This window comes from Oryzias melastigma, linkage group LG16 (assembly GCF_002922805.2).
Source record: "Oryzias melastigma strain HK-1 linkage group LG16, ASM292280v2, whole genome shotgun sequence".
Classification (NCBI taxonomy): Eukaryota; Metazoa; Chordata; class Actinopteri; order Beloniformes; family Adrianichthyidae; genus Oryzias; species Oryzias melastigma.
In genome coordinates, this window is record NC_050527.1 from 29,769,809 (window position 1) to 29,782,337 (window position 12,529).

Genomic DNA, 12,529 nt, shown 5'->3' on the forward strand with positions numbered 1-12,529 from the left:
CCCCTTTTGATTTGAGCAGAATTGAGTAAGGTTTACAGCTTATCTTGGTAAAAAAAACAAAAACAAAAAACATTTAAATGATCAAAATCAATATTTAATTCCAAACACAGCTGCATAACGTCAATGACCACTAGATGGCGCCAAATAGTTGACTATTAGTGTTGATAAATGATGCTGACTGTATTTGGATCACTAAAGATGATTGTTTTTTCCCATTCAAGTACTGTATATAATTTTAAACTCTGTGATTTAATAATTTGCAGTCATGGATAAAGAACAACTGTCCTCCTGGATTCAGTTTTCATGAATGGTAGTTATAAATAATTCTGCTGTACACATTTACTTTTTGTAAATTGAACCAAAATAAAATAAAATTAAAAAAAATCAAAAATCTACTTTAGTTTTAAAAAATCTTGAAAGCAGGGCAAACAAAACGTGTACAACTCTTGTAAAATCCTTGCAAAAAGTAGTCTACTTTACACGTATTTATTATTTTACATACTATCTATATAATGTAATCTTGACATGTTAAGTTTGATGAAGAAATCAGCTAAAATATTTTCTATTTACATAGTTTACTATAGCATATTTGCTACTTATACTCACGTTTACCTAATAAAATAAACTTAAATTGACTACTTTTTGCTAAGGGAACTATGAGGTCAAGTAATTTGTGTTAATTTGATGGTTGTTGAGAGGTAACTAGTAACATAGAAAACACACCTGAAGGTAGTTAGAAAGCGTAAATGTAGACACCAAGCACAAAGAAGAAGAATAGAATGTTAGTTTGAAGCTCTTTGTGCAACATTTATTATATTTATTAGCTCTCCTTAGTCATACGAACCACCAAGAGCTCTCAGATCCTCAGGCTTTACTACATTAACTGTCCCTAGAACTCAGACCAAGACCGATGGCGAGGCTCTTTTCAGTGTCTTGGTCCTCGCCTGTGGAATAGCCTGCCTGAGAATCTGAGAGCCTCTACATCCGTGGAGATCTTTAAAAACAAATTAAAAACGCACTTTTTAGTAAAGCTTTCAATGACTCACTTTAAACCTTCTAGAGTTTTTATCATTTTAATATTTTACTATTTTAATGATGTGACTAGTCTTTGTTTTAACCTATGGTTAATTGATGTTATGATTGTATTTGTTTCTAACATAATGCTGTTCTTGTCTTGATGAGGTGGATATTTCTGATCTCTGTCTTTTGTTTTTTTTGTTGAAATATGTTTTCTTTTTGACTTGTTTTTAAATTGTAAAACACTTTAGGCTGTACAGAAAAGCGCTCAACAAATAAAGTTTGATTGATTGATGTAATAATATAAGCAAATAAAAATAAGTTTGTAAAAAAACAAACAAACTGGCAACTGTATATGGAAGGGGATGGAACAGAGAGACAATGAAAAAAGTATTTTGAATTGTTAGAATAAATCTTTATTTAACTTCTGCACACATTCAGGCTTTTCTGCAAACTCAGGGTCATGAAGGATCTTCATCTAAATCTGTCAGGTGACAAACAAGAACCCCACAGCTGACAAAAGTTGAAACAAAGTCAGACTGGAGTGAGCAAGAATGTTCGTTTGTGGGCTACCAAATCCAATTTTTTTTTTAATTATTTTTTAGCATTTCTAGAAAACAGGATGAAGCCGACAAAGAAAAGAACACAGTGGAACATGGTGGCACAGATGACCTTAACTGTACAAATCATGACATCTTGAGACTGTAACAACCATTTTGAAGTCATTGTAGGGCAGAGTTTATGAGAATTCCAGCAGGACAATAATCCTAAACATACATTACAAAGCACATAAAACAGACTAAACACTGGAGAGTTCTGAAGAACCAGATCCTGATCAAATTAAAGACCTATAGAGTTGTCTCTGTGGTAAAAGTCCTCATTCATCCAGGTGATGTCTTGAATAACTTGACTCATGGCTTCTGAGCATAAAATCCTCTTCCGTAACATTTCAAGGATGAAGCTATTGTAAATCCGTAGGATCTGAAGCAGTTTGCACATTAGTGGTTAAATATTTCAGTTGAAATATGTGAAAATATTATATATGATTTTGATAATAGGAATCTTAAAGGACAGTGGTTCTTTATTTTGGTTTTTCAAATGTTTTCTTGGTTCTTCATGCTCTATTTTCAGGTTTTCTGTTGGTCCCCTCATTAGTTACACCAGGGTCAAGTTATACAGACCCGCATGGTTCCTTCTGCTGGAATCTAACCTGGCTACTGTTGAGCAAAGGTGGCAATCTCACCGGTGTTATGCAGGGTCACACAGTCACTCACATTCACACCTAGGTACAATTTGGAGTCATCAATTAACCAGTGAAACATGTCTTTGGACTGTGAGAGAAGGCAAGAGTAAACTCAAACACACACCACCATGCAGCCCAATTTTGTCGTGTGTAAGTTCATTTATTAAATGTTAAAGTTTCCGCCACCAAGCCTGGTCTCCTGCATTTTGGGACCTTCGCCACCTTTTCATGACAGAGTACAACTGTCATTTCCTTCACAAAAACGTACAACTAAACAAGTCTCACAGCAACTTTCCTCACCTTTGCTTATTTCTCTCTCTATCAATGTGTAGTAAACACATCAACCAAAAACATCATTTTCTGGGGATTTTGGCTTATTTTTTTTGGGGGGGGGACCCCAGGGGTGTTGATGTGGTACCACAACAGCGCAAATGTGACATCTTCAAAACTTCCAGAACCAGTACAGATGAAGTGATGGTTTAGGGTTTAAGGCCTCACAGTATGGTGAGGGGGAAACATTCATTTAATCTTTAATCTGAGATTAGGTAAATACAGGCTCTTTGGGAAATGGGATAAATATTATTCTTTGAAAGTTTAAAAGAAACATTTTCTTTGAACCAGACTTAAACTTTCTTCTTCTTTTGCACAGTTTGACAGTTTAATCCTCCTTTCTGATAGTTCACACATCAAATGTCACAAGCTATAATTCCTTGAGCTTTGAACTACATGCTATTTTTTAATTGAAATTTTACTTTTTGTCTGAACAATAAACTGATTTTATTTCATAATGAGCTCATTAACTAATCGTGTATAAACATCATTAAGATGTTCTAAATGACTCCAGTTAAATGCCTCCACAACTGTTTTCTATTTGATTTGTTAGCTGATCAGTCTGTTAAATTTTAATGTTCACAGTTTACTCTCAGACTATTTTCTCCTTGTCAGTACTGAAGTTTCCATTTATACGCACCTAAAAACTTAATAACCAGTTTTTCTTTTCTGTTTTTTTCTTTTTACAAGAGTTGCCTGGAAACAACCTAACAAAAGAGCCCAGAGACGGAACCACGTCGGCAGTGATTTTACCACAATTATCGTAAACTGTAAAAGTTCACAAATGCAGCAACAACTCCGGAGGGAGATTGGGGTTGAAGGAATTTATCACATAGCTGTTAATACACTTTAGAAAGTGATATACTGTGCGCATGTATCACAATATTTTTAGATCAGCGAGACCGCAGCCTTTGCTGCAGCAGGTCTCAAAGGGGACATAGCTTAAAAAAATAATACAAATGTAAATCCTGGATTTCAATGACAGCTTTTATTTGGTTAACTGAAGTGACTGTTAACTTAAAAAAACACAACAGGATGATGTCACTTCGAGGGTCAAACAATGCAGCTCTGAATTACTTCTTTTGATCTGGTGGTTTGAAATGTTTAAATGATTCAAATATTAGGAAAAAAATACATAAAAAAATAACTGACTTTTTTCAGAATGGACCCTGTTCATTCATACGTTAATTCTAGAAACTTTTTGTTTAAAAAAAAGAAATTTTGTTATGTATATAATTACAATGTCCTCATAAAATGTACATTTCCTTGTGTAGTTGTTATTACTCGTACATAGATGATAGTGGGACGTTGAGGAACCTCTCACCTTCTTTGGTATGTTTTCACACGCACAACTCTCAGGAGTAAACAAAGACTTGCCAACCGACAGGAAAAACCATTCCGTTTTAACACTTACTCAGTTTTCTAAAGGAAGCGGGGGTTATTACCCAAAACAAGCTCTGAACAGGTTGGCCAAAGAAAACACAAAGAAGAAAACCACATGTCCCACTACTCCTCTGACTATTTTAGATGAGAAAGTTTGTTCTCCCCAATTGTGAAGAGATTTATACAAAAAATTAAAGTTCTTTCACTGAATGGTTTTCTCTCTAAATAGGCCTATTAAACACAAAACTGTCACCATATTCTCTCTATCACATGATAAATCTGTTTGCATTCACACTGAAGTGAACCACACCAGAGTGCATTTGCAGTTGTGAGGTGTTTTTGGTTTATTAATCTGGTTAGTACTTGGAGTTGGGCCACACAGTGGTTTGTACCCTCACCTCAGATTGAGAAGACTCCGGTGTGATCCCCATCTGAGAGCTTCCAATGTAGAGTATGCATGTTCTCCTTGTGTGTACCTGGGATTTTTCTTGAAGCTCCGGCTTTCTCCCACTGTCCAAAAACTGCTCCAGCTACCCCATAGCCCCAAAGGGAATTCAGTGGATCTGAAAGTTGGATGGATGGTACTTGAATGTTAGTAGTTCTTGTCAAAGTCAATTAATTGAGGAAATTAACTTGATCAAACTTGCCAGTGTGACTACATCTGCCAAATATACCAATAAAAATCCTACAGAAAGAAGTGTTTCTTCAATGAATAAATGAAGAGACTTTTTTTTTAATTATTGCAGTTTGATTTCCCTACCAATTTACAACTGACTACTAGGAGAATATAAAAGTATCATTTTTCAGCATTAAAGCCTTCATTTTTTCAAGAAACAACAGTGCACCTTGTAATCCAGTGCCACTTATATTCATTCTAGTTGTACTTACTGCTGTCCAAGCAATTTTGAGAAGTACTCTGTTAACAGGTTTGGTTTGGTGTTGTTAAGAATACCCTTATGCGGCTAATGTGTAGCGCTGTCGGACTGTGTTTTTTTTTTTTTTTTTAAGTCTTACTAACAAGGTTGGGAGCCAGCAGAGTCACAGTTAAATTTTTTGAGCTGTTGCAGAATTCTGAATGTGTTACAAACAAGGTTGGGAGTTACAGGTACTGTGAGTACGCTAACACGGCTAACATTTAGCATGTTAGAAACAAGTTCTTGAATTACAGTGAACCCAGTTTCTAGAGTCAAACTGACTGAGTAATCTCTGACTCTCTTGTCTTCCTTAATGTGTCTTATACTTTAGTTCAAAGTGTCTTCTAAAAAATTCACAAGTTTGAAAATAGACCATTCATTGACAGTGCACCCCATAATCAGGTGGACTCTTTGAAGAAGAAAACACAGTAGCTAAAAGACAGCAAACACGCAGAGGTGTTACACTGCTCTCCTTTCATAATTTGATTAGTTATGTTTTGGAAGTTTTAGTTTCCCAAAGCTGTGTTCTCAAGGGGATTCTACAGTTACAGTCAGAGTGTGAACGCTTCCTGTCTGCTGTGTCTTCCAGTTGCGTTTCCTGGTGAGCAGCCCTGACCCTTCCAGGCTGCAGACAATTGGAATGTGATCAAGAAGCTGTTTTAGTAATGATACGTTCAAAGACTGCTCAGCCAACGGGAGCTATAAATCCTGTTATCACTGCGGTTTCAAACTGACTTCTCTTCCCACGGTCAGACTCAGCCGTGACACGAGTGTTCAGGCAGACATGATGTGCAGAAGAATGATTACAGATGATCTTGTGGTGAGTTTTCTTTCACAGCTTTTATTCTCAGTGCATTTTGCCTAAAATTTCCTGTTTTCTTTCAGTGCCAGCTTTGACGTTTGAAGTTATGTTCACATTGTAAGTGGACACTTCACCGCAGAATGAACCATCAGTGTTCAGTCTGTGATGGAATAAACGCTGGTCTCCAATAGACGCCTGTCTCTAATAAACCCTGGACCGACTGCCACATTTTTGGAACAAATGCTTGTATATAGGTATACAAGCATAAATGCACATTTTTAGCATTCACACGTTGTTTCTATGACCGTTTGGGCTCTTGGTATAAAATGTGTGTACTAACTTTGACCACTCAGGGTGTGATGAAGAGGCTGAGACGTTAGGATCCATGTGCAAACGGTTTAATAGAACAGAGCAAGTGCAAGACATAAACGGCGTGAAAAAGGCAGGCAATGGTCAAAAACACAGAGGCGATGAAGAGGAACGAGCAAACAGGCGTGGGTCAAAAACACAGAGAATCAAACTAGGAAAAACTGCTCAGACTGACGGGTAAACACAATCAAGACTTCGCACTGAAGTTGAGGCTGGAGTGAGAATAAATGCTCATGATTCTCTGCATGGAGAAAAAGTGGCTGATGGGAGTTGTAGTGAGGAAGGTGCTGAAGATGGTTAGTACTCAGGAGAGGGGTCCCTCTGGTGGTCGGAGGAGGACAGGGCTGAATGAGTCCTCGGATTTGATAGTGATGTTTAGATGGTGTCCCTTTAAATTCATGGAAGTGCCAACTGTTTGAAAATGGATCATGGAAAAGAAATTAGTAATTGCAGCTCGGAGCAAGATTTCCACCGCTTTGACGTTTCACACCTAACCTCTTTCAACTGTAGGTGGCAGACAAATACCAGTGAAGAGCAGAAAAAGAAAACTAAGAAAAAGCTCTGTCCCTGCTTGTCCAGTGTGAACACCATGGGCTAAATACGCATTCAAGAAACAGAGTTTAGTGCATTTATAAACAAACATCACATGGTCCAAAAGTAGCACCAAAGTTCTGAACTGTTACATAGAAAATCTGTTTTTAAAAAATACTGAAAAAAAACAGCAAGTGACCCGAGATCCTTGTGTTTACTCAGTTCTGGACTCCACAACAGCTGTATTTATCAAGAGAATTAAACTCCTCAATTTTGAGTGTTTCTGAAGAAGTCCACCCTCTTCTATTACGTCGATTAAAGTCAATTCTTAGATCCTCAAGTGGTTCCAAGGGTAAAACCATGCCTCTTCTCCCTCTCCTCTCATTGCTTCAGCTTCTCCTGAGTTCAAATCTCCATAACTCCCTTGTTTTGCAGACAAAAACCAGTGTTCCCTCTAATTGAGGAGGACATGTCCCCAAGGCACTCAGAGAGAGGAAACTCTTCAGCCCATTTTCTTTCCCGTGAAATACTTGTGGTTAAAGGTGCTTTCATTTCACAAAACCACTATTTGATCTTCTTTGCCACAATCCCTTGAAATCAGAGGAGGTATAAAACAGTTTCGTACATGTGAATGTGTTGGACCGCATGGACATCTGTGGGTGCCACTTTCATGGGTTACAGTAAAGTTTTTCAGAGCCTGACAGCTACTGCTGTAGTCATCACACACATGGTTACAATTACCTAAAAATTTTAAATCAGGAAATAGAGAAAAAGTTTAAAGCAGGGGAAGACAAAGCAGAGGCAAAGTGAGTGAAACCAGGTTAATAGGCCAAAAAAGAGAGCTGAAGACCCTGAAGTTGGAGATGGAACAATACATAAAACTGATTTAAGGAGAAAAAGGACGGGGGATGTTTCGAAGAATAAAGCAGTGATTTCTGCCAACTCTTTTTAAAATGACAAGCTGGAAAGGATGAAGATCTGTTTGGTTTATTCATCTTTCTGCACATCCAGCTGTTGTCAAGTCTGTGTCTTGATGCTGCTGACCTGTAAAGAGAAGAAAAGCAGCACAGAACAAAAAACCCAAAGAAAAATTGGAAGCTTGTTTCATAATTCACTTCAATTTAATCTCCTCCGTAGGGGAGTGGACTGTTTCAGTGATCTGCACGCAGTTAAACGACAGGGGTCACTAGATGTTGACGTCAATCCAGATTTGACTGAAGGGAAAACAAGAAAAAAAAACTGCACTTGAAAGAAAGTTGCCTTCTGTTTTTCAATGTGAATTTTACAAAAAACATTTGGACTTGTTTTTTTGTACACATTTGGATTACTAAAACATGAAATCTTTAAGGAAGTCAATAAAAATCTGAATTTGAAGATTGCACAATAGATCTATAATATTTGTATGGGTTTTATGAACAGACCCAATAGGTGCATTTATTCTGACTGAAATATTTCTTATATAAAACAATTTTTTAAATAAGTGTCGTTTAAAATGGTAAATTGGTTTAAGCAGGGTATGCGATTAAGAAAGGTTAAGGAAATCAGTTTTCTCTAAAAGAGCATTAACTTATGGATTTGTTAAAACTGGGTGTTGATTTTTTAAAAGGAAGAAGTTGTTGGATGAAGGAGGTGATGATATCTCTATGAGATGCAAACCCAGTCATTGCTAAGCTAACAAGGAAGCAAACAACAACACTGGAAGTCATACAGCAGCTCATTTTCTTTTAGTACTTTGTATTTGAGAGAAGATTAAGGGCGTCGAAGACGAATACTGCTACTTACTTGGTGCATTCTTTTGTAGTAATGTCGAAGCTCCGAATCTTTGGTCGTCCTGGTCTTATATACATATGCAAAGCACACACACATATCTCTTACTTGAATAACAAAAACATGATTTCCTGGCCAAACCATTGGAGGGACCATACATGGGCCAAAACACCTGTTTCCTTCATATCTTTTTTGGATGGGACAGTGTTCATATTAATTAATCTATCACGATGTCACCCTGAACTTTATCCTCAAATGTTCCAGCCGGTTTCCTAAGTTTTGGACAGAGCAAGTTTATTTTTAGCATACAAATTACTGGCTGAAAATTCCTGGAAGACCTGGTCAAGACATACTTATCCATACAGTTCATTCTCAGGTTCTAAACTTAAATGTTTTCAAGATTTGAAATACAACAGTAACCTCAACAGTAAAAGCTCAAAATGTCAGTCTTCACTGTACTGTATCGTATCATACCGCTCATTAAATGAGGTATAAATTGTTCTGGAGTATAGGTCACAGCAGGTCAAAAAATGCATAATAAAGAAGAATCATATCAACTGCACTTTAGTGAAGTGTGACATCTCTAAGCATATCTGTCTCCATGTCTGAGGTCTTTTTTTAAATGTGGAGGTTCACCATCTACTGCAGGAACTCCATCCGAATGATGGCCGCTTTCAGCAGTACTTCCATCTTTCTGTAAGGACTTGCTGTCCCGCGTTGGACCGAGAAGGGAAAATTCTAAATCAAAATAATGATGTCTTGATGTAAATAAGAAAAATATCATAAAGTTCAGGAGAAGAACAATCAGATTCTCCTCCATGTTTGTTTTGGACTCCACCCAGTGATCAGATAGAGCGGCAATTCTTCTTCTTCATTGCTGATTTTTACAATACACACACCTAGAGTGCCCTCTAGTGGTTGTTAGTAGGAAAATCATGCATATATGAGCCTATATTTTAAAAGAAAAAAAAAAAATCACACGTGAGTGTAAGTCTCACCCCAGCCAAACTATCCAAAAACTGTGACTTATAAAAAGTCGGTCAAATGATCAAAAATAATAAATAAACTAAAGCAAATGTTGAACAAAGAAAGGAGAAAATAATCCATAAATCAGTTTTACATTTTTTCTTTGAGACACAAAACCAACCTTCAATAATGCTTCATTGTCCTCATTTTTATACAGTATCTGTTATTCCCTCAGGTTTCAGAGAGTGATCCATGCTCACATGAGCCCTTTTCACTAGTTATTTGGTCTCTGATCAGAGTATTGGAACCAGAGTTATCAGATACTGAGCTGGATATATACAGGAAGCATTTGGCTTTTTATTTTTTATGTGCATGTCATTTCACAGAGCCTCTCCTGCTTGTCTTGCATCATAACACACGTCTTGTAGAGCAGCAGTGACAGGGCAGTAAACAGAGTTGTAGTAGTATTTAGTAAACATGGAGGCAAACAGTTTATGGGGTTTTATTGCAGAGTTTAGAGGTAAAATAATCAAACATCCTCAGGGTTTTTTTTCTCTTAACATTTTTCAACATCCTTTGAGTTTTTTATTTTCTCACTTATTTCCAGTGACTTTTGTCTTTTTTTTGTACTTGTAAATGCATCTGACTTTTATTTTCTTATAAAGCTGTAGTATGTACAGCAGAACTGAAAGGGCCAATAAAGCTAAAAAAAAATACCAAATTAAAATCAACTTAGTTTTGTTTTTATCCCACATTGCTCATGCTTTTCCAACCCCTCCCTTCAACAGTTTTTCAGCCTCACCTTATCTGAACTCAGCTTCCCCTTCATCCACCCTTTCTCTCTCTGTTTCAGTTTATCACTCACCATCCACTGAGGTAACCACTGGACTGGAACGGATGAGTAAGTTACTAATTACCAAACTGCCTCTCTATTAGTTGTTTATTTTCTTTTTCCGTGTCAGAACCCAAGTGTGATTCTTCCAGCAGGACGTGTAGCGTGTCAACAAAAGTTAATTGACCTGAAGTGGCGTAATGACCCGCCCCGCTGAGGGTGTCCTCTCGCAGGAGGAGTGACCCCCAGAAAACAAGTCAAGCGGGTCAGTGCTGTGGCCACAACCTGAATCAGTCAGCATGAATTGGACTCAACAAAAAAGCTGGATATATTCCGACTTTATTACTGAGGATTGCAGATTTCAGTAACATTTTTGAGCCGTTTTGAGCGATGCAATCAGTCACTCAATCATGTTATTGACCCTTTCAATCACCCCCCACAAAAATACATTTTTGGGACAAATGTCCAAATCCACATGGTCCTGAGGGAATGAAAAGGTTTGCTCTCTATCCTCATAACTGGTTGGACCAACCTTAACAACAACAGCTGCACGCAAGAGTTTGCAATGACTGGAAATGGGCATTTAGGAGGAATCTTGGCGCACTAATCTTACTGGTCATACCTCGGCATCTCAATAAGGTTCTCGTCAGGAATTGATGAAGCCACTTAAATTTTCATTTTGGTCTTTCTAAACCATTCAGAGTTGGACTTGCTGATGCGTTTTGGATCATTTTCCTGCAGCTTGAGGTCATGTTGAGGGAAGAGGAAGAAGTTGTTGTCCAGTGGTGGCTTATGGTAATGAGGAGTTCTGTGAAAAAGTTTGCTGCTTTCTTTGTTGGAGATTGTTATTTAGGCCTGGACACATTAGTCCATTTTTAATTAATCTAATTTATAAGCCAGGGCAATTCTTGTTCTCTTTTTTTACTCTATACTACTAACCAGCAGAAAAAAAATATATTTTCTGTTTACTTCTGTTATATTTGTTTATTGTATGGATCTCTCCAAAAATCTAAAAGATTTCCTTGTGAAAAATGTGTGATATAACAAAACAACAAAAATAAAGAAAAGAATAAAAAGAAACATGATCAGGAGCAAACATTTTAAACTGGTGAATTACTAATTTCAATTTTAAACCTGCTTGAATCATGAAATGTGTGTTTCTGTTGGTTTGCTTTATTCATGTCCAGAGCTGATATTTTCTTGTTTAAAAGCTTTTCTTCTAAAGCTTCAAAAATACCATGATTTACTAAATTATTACATATCATTCAATCATTCTCAGAGGAGACAAACATTTCAAAAACAGAGCAGGAGAAAGTGAAGGATGAAGCATCAGAGCTAGCCATTCTTGGAAAATAATCCTCAATGATGCTGATTGAACAACTGAGTTTGCCAAATACATCAGAAATTTCCTAGAAAATGGGGATTAAAGCACAAACTGAGTTTGATGGAGCTGTGAAAGCTAAATTTCCCCATTAAAAAGATTGAATCTAGGTAAACCCTATGCCACAGCTATGACTCTGGCAGCCACTGATTTACCTAAACTGGAGAAAATTTGCCAGCATTTCCTTCTAAGTTACTTATAATGTTCTTAAAAGTGAGATTGCGATCCTTCTAATCCACCCCTACAAGCCAACATGTGTGTGGCAACAGCTTGAGGAAGTTTAGTGGCATTCTGGTCTCCTTTCCCTGGCTCAATAAAAGCTGCAAGAGCATTTGTTAACTGTCTGTGTGCTAACCTCCATCCACACTCTAACCCCAAATAAAATCTGCTGACATCTATCTCTGGCAGGAGGCTAAAATGCCCGGATGTTTCCTTGAAACCGACAGTCTGGAGCTTTTACGCCAGTAGGTGACTTCTTTGATCTTAAGTGCTTCCTGAACAATGAGTAAACTTTAGTCACAGACAGATTTACGGCTTAAGAACGCCGAAACACAGACAGAACATTACAGTGAATAATGAGGGACGTCTATATGTGGTGTGGGAAAACATTTTTGGAATGTTGTGCAGGTGTTAGCTCTGATCAAACAAATGTAGCTTTATTTAATGTGCTGATCATTGACTGTATAAAGACAGAGTGAGTGTGACATCATTCATAGAAAATGACTTGTTACCAGTTCTATGGCCACAACTCTCACTAGTGAGCTTGGAGAATCTACCAATCAAACGCTTCGAATGTTCGGTGCAAAATCAGATGCTTTAATTGAGGCATCTGATTGGCCAGTTTATATTTGAATATATACAAAAAATAGGATTAATTAAGGACCACGTTAAAAGAAGTTTTCAGAGCAAGAATGGTTATTCTGACAAATATGACTGAGCAATAGCCGTTTATTTCTCTATAAAAGTCTATGGGATTTTGGAGCCAGCGAGTACT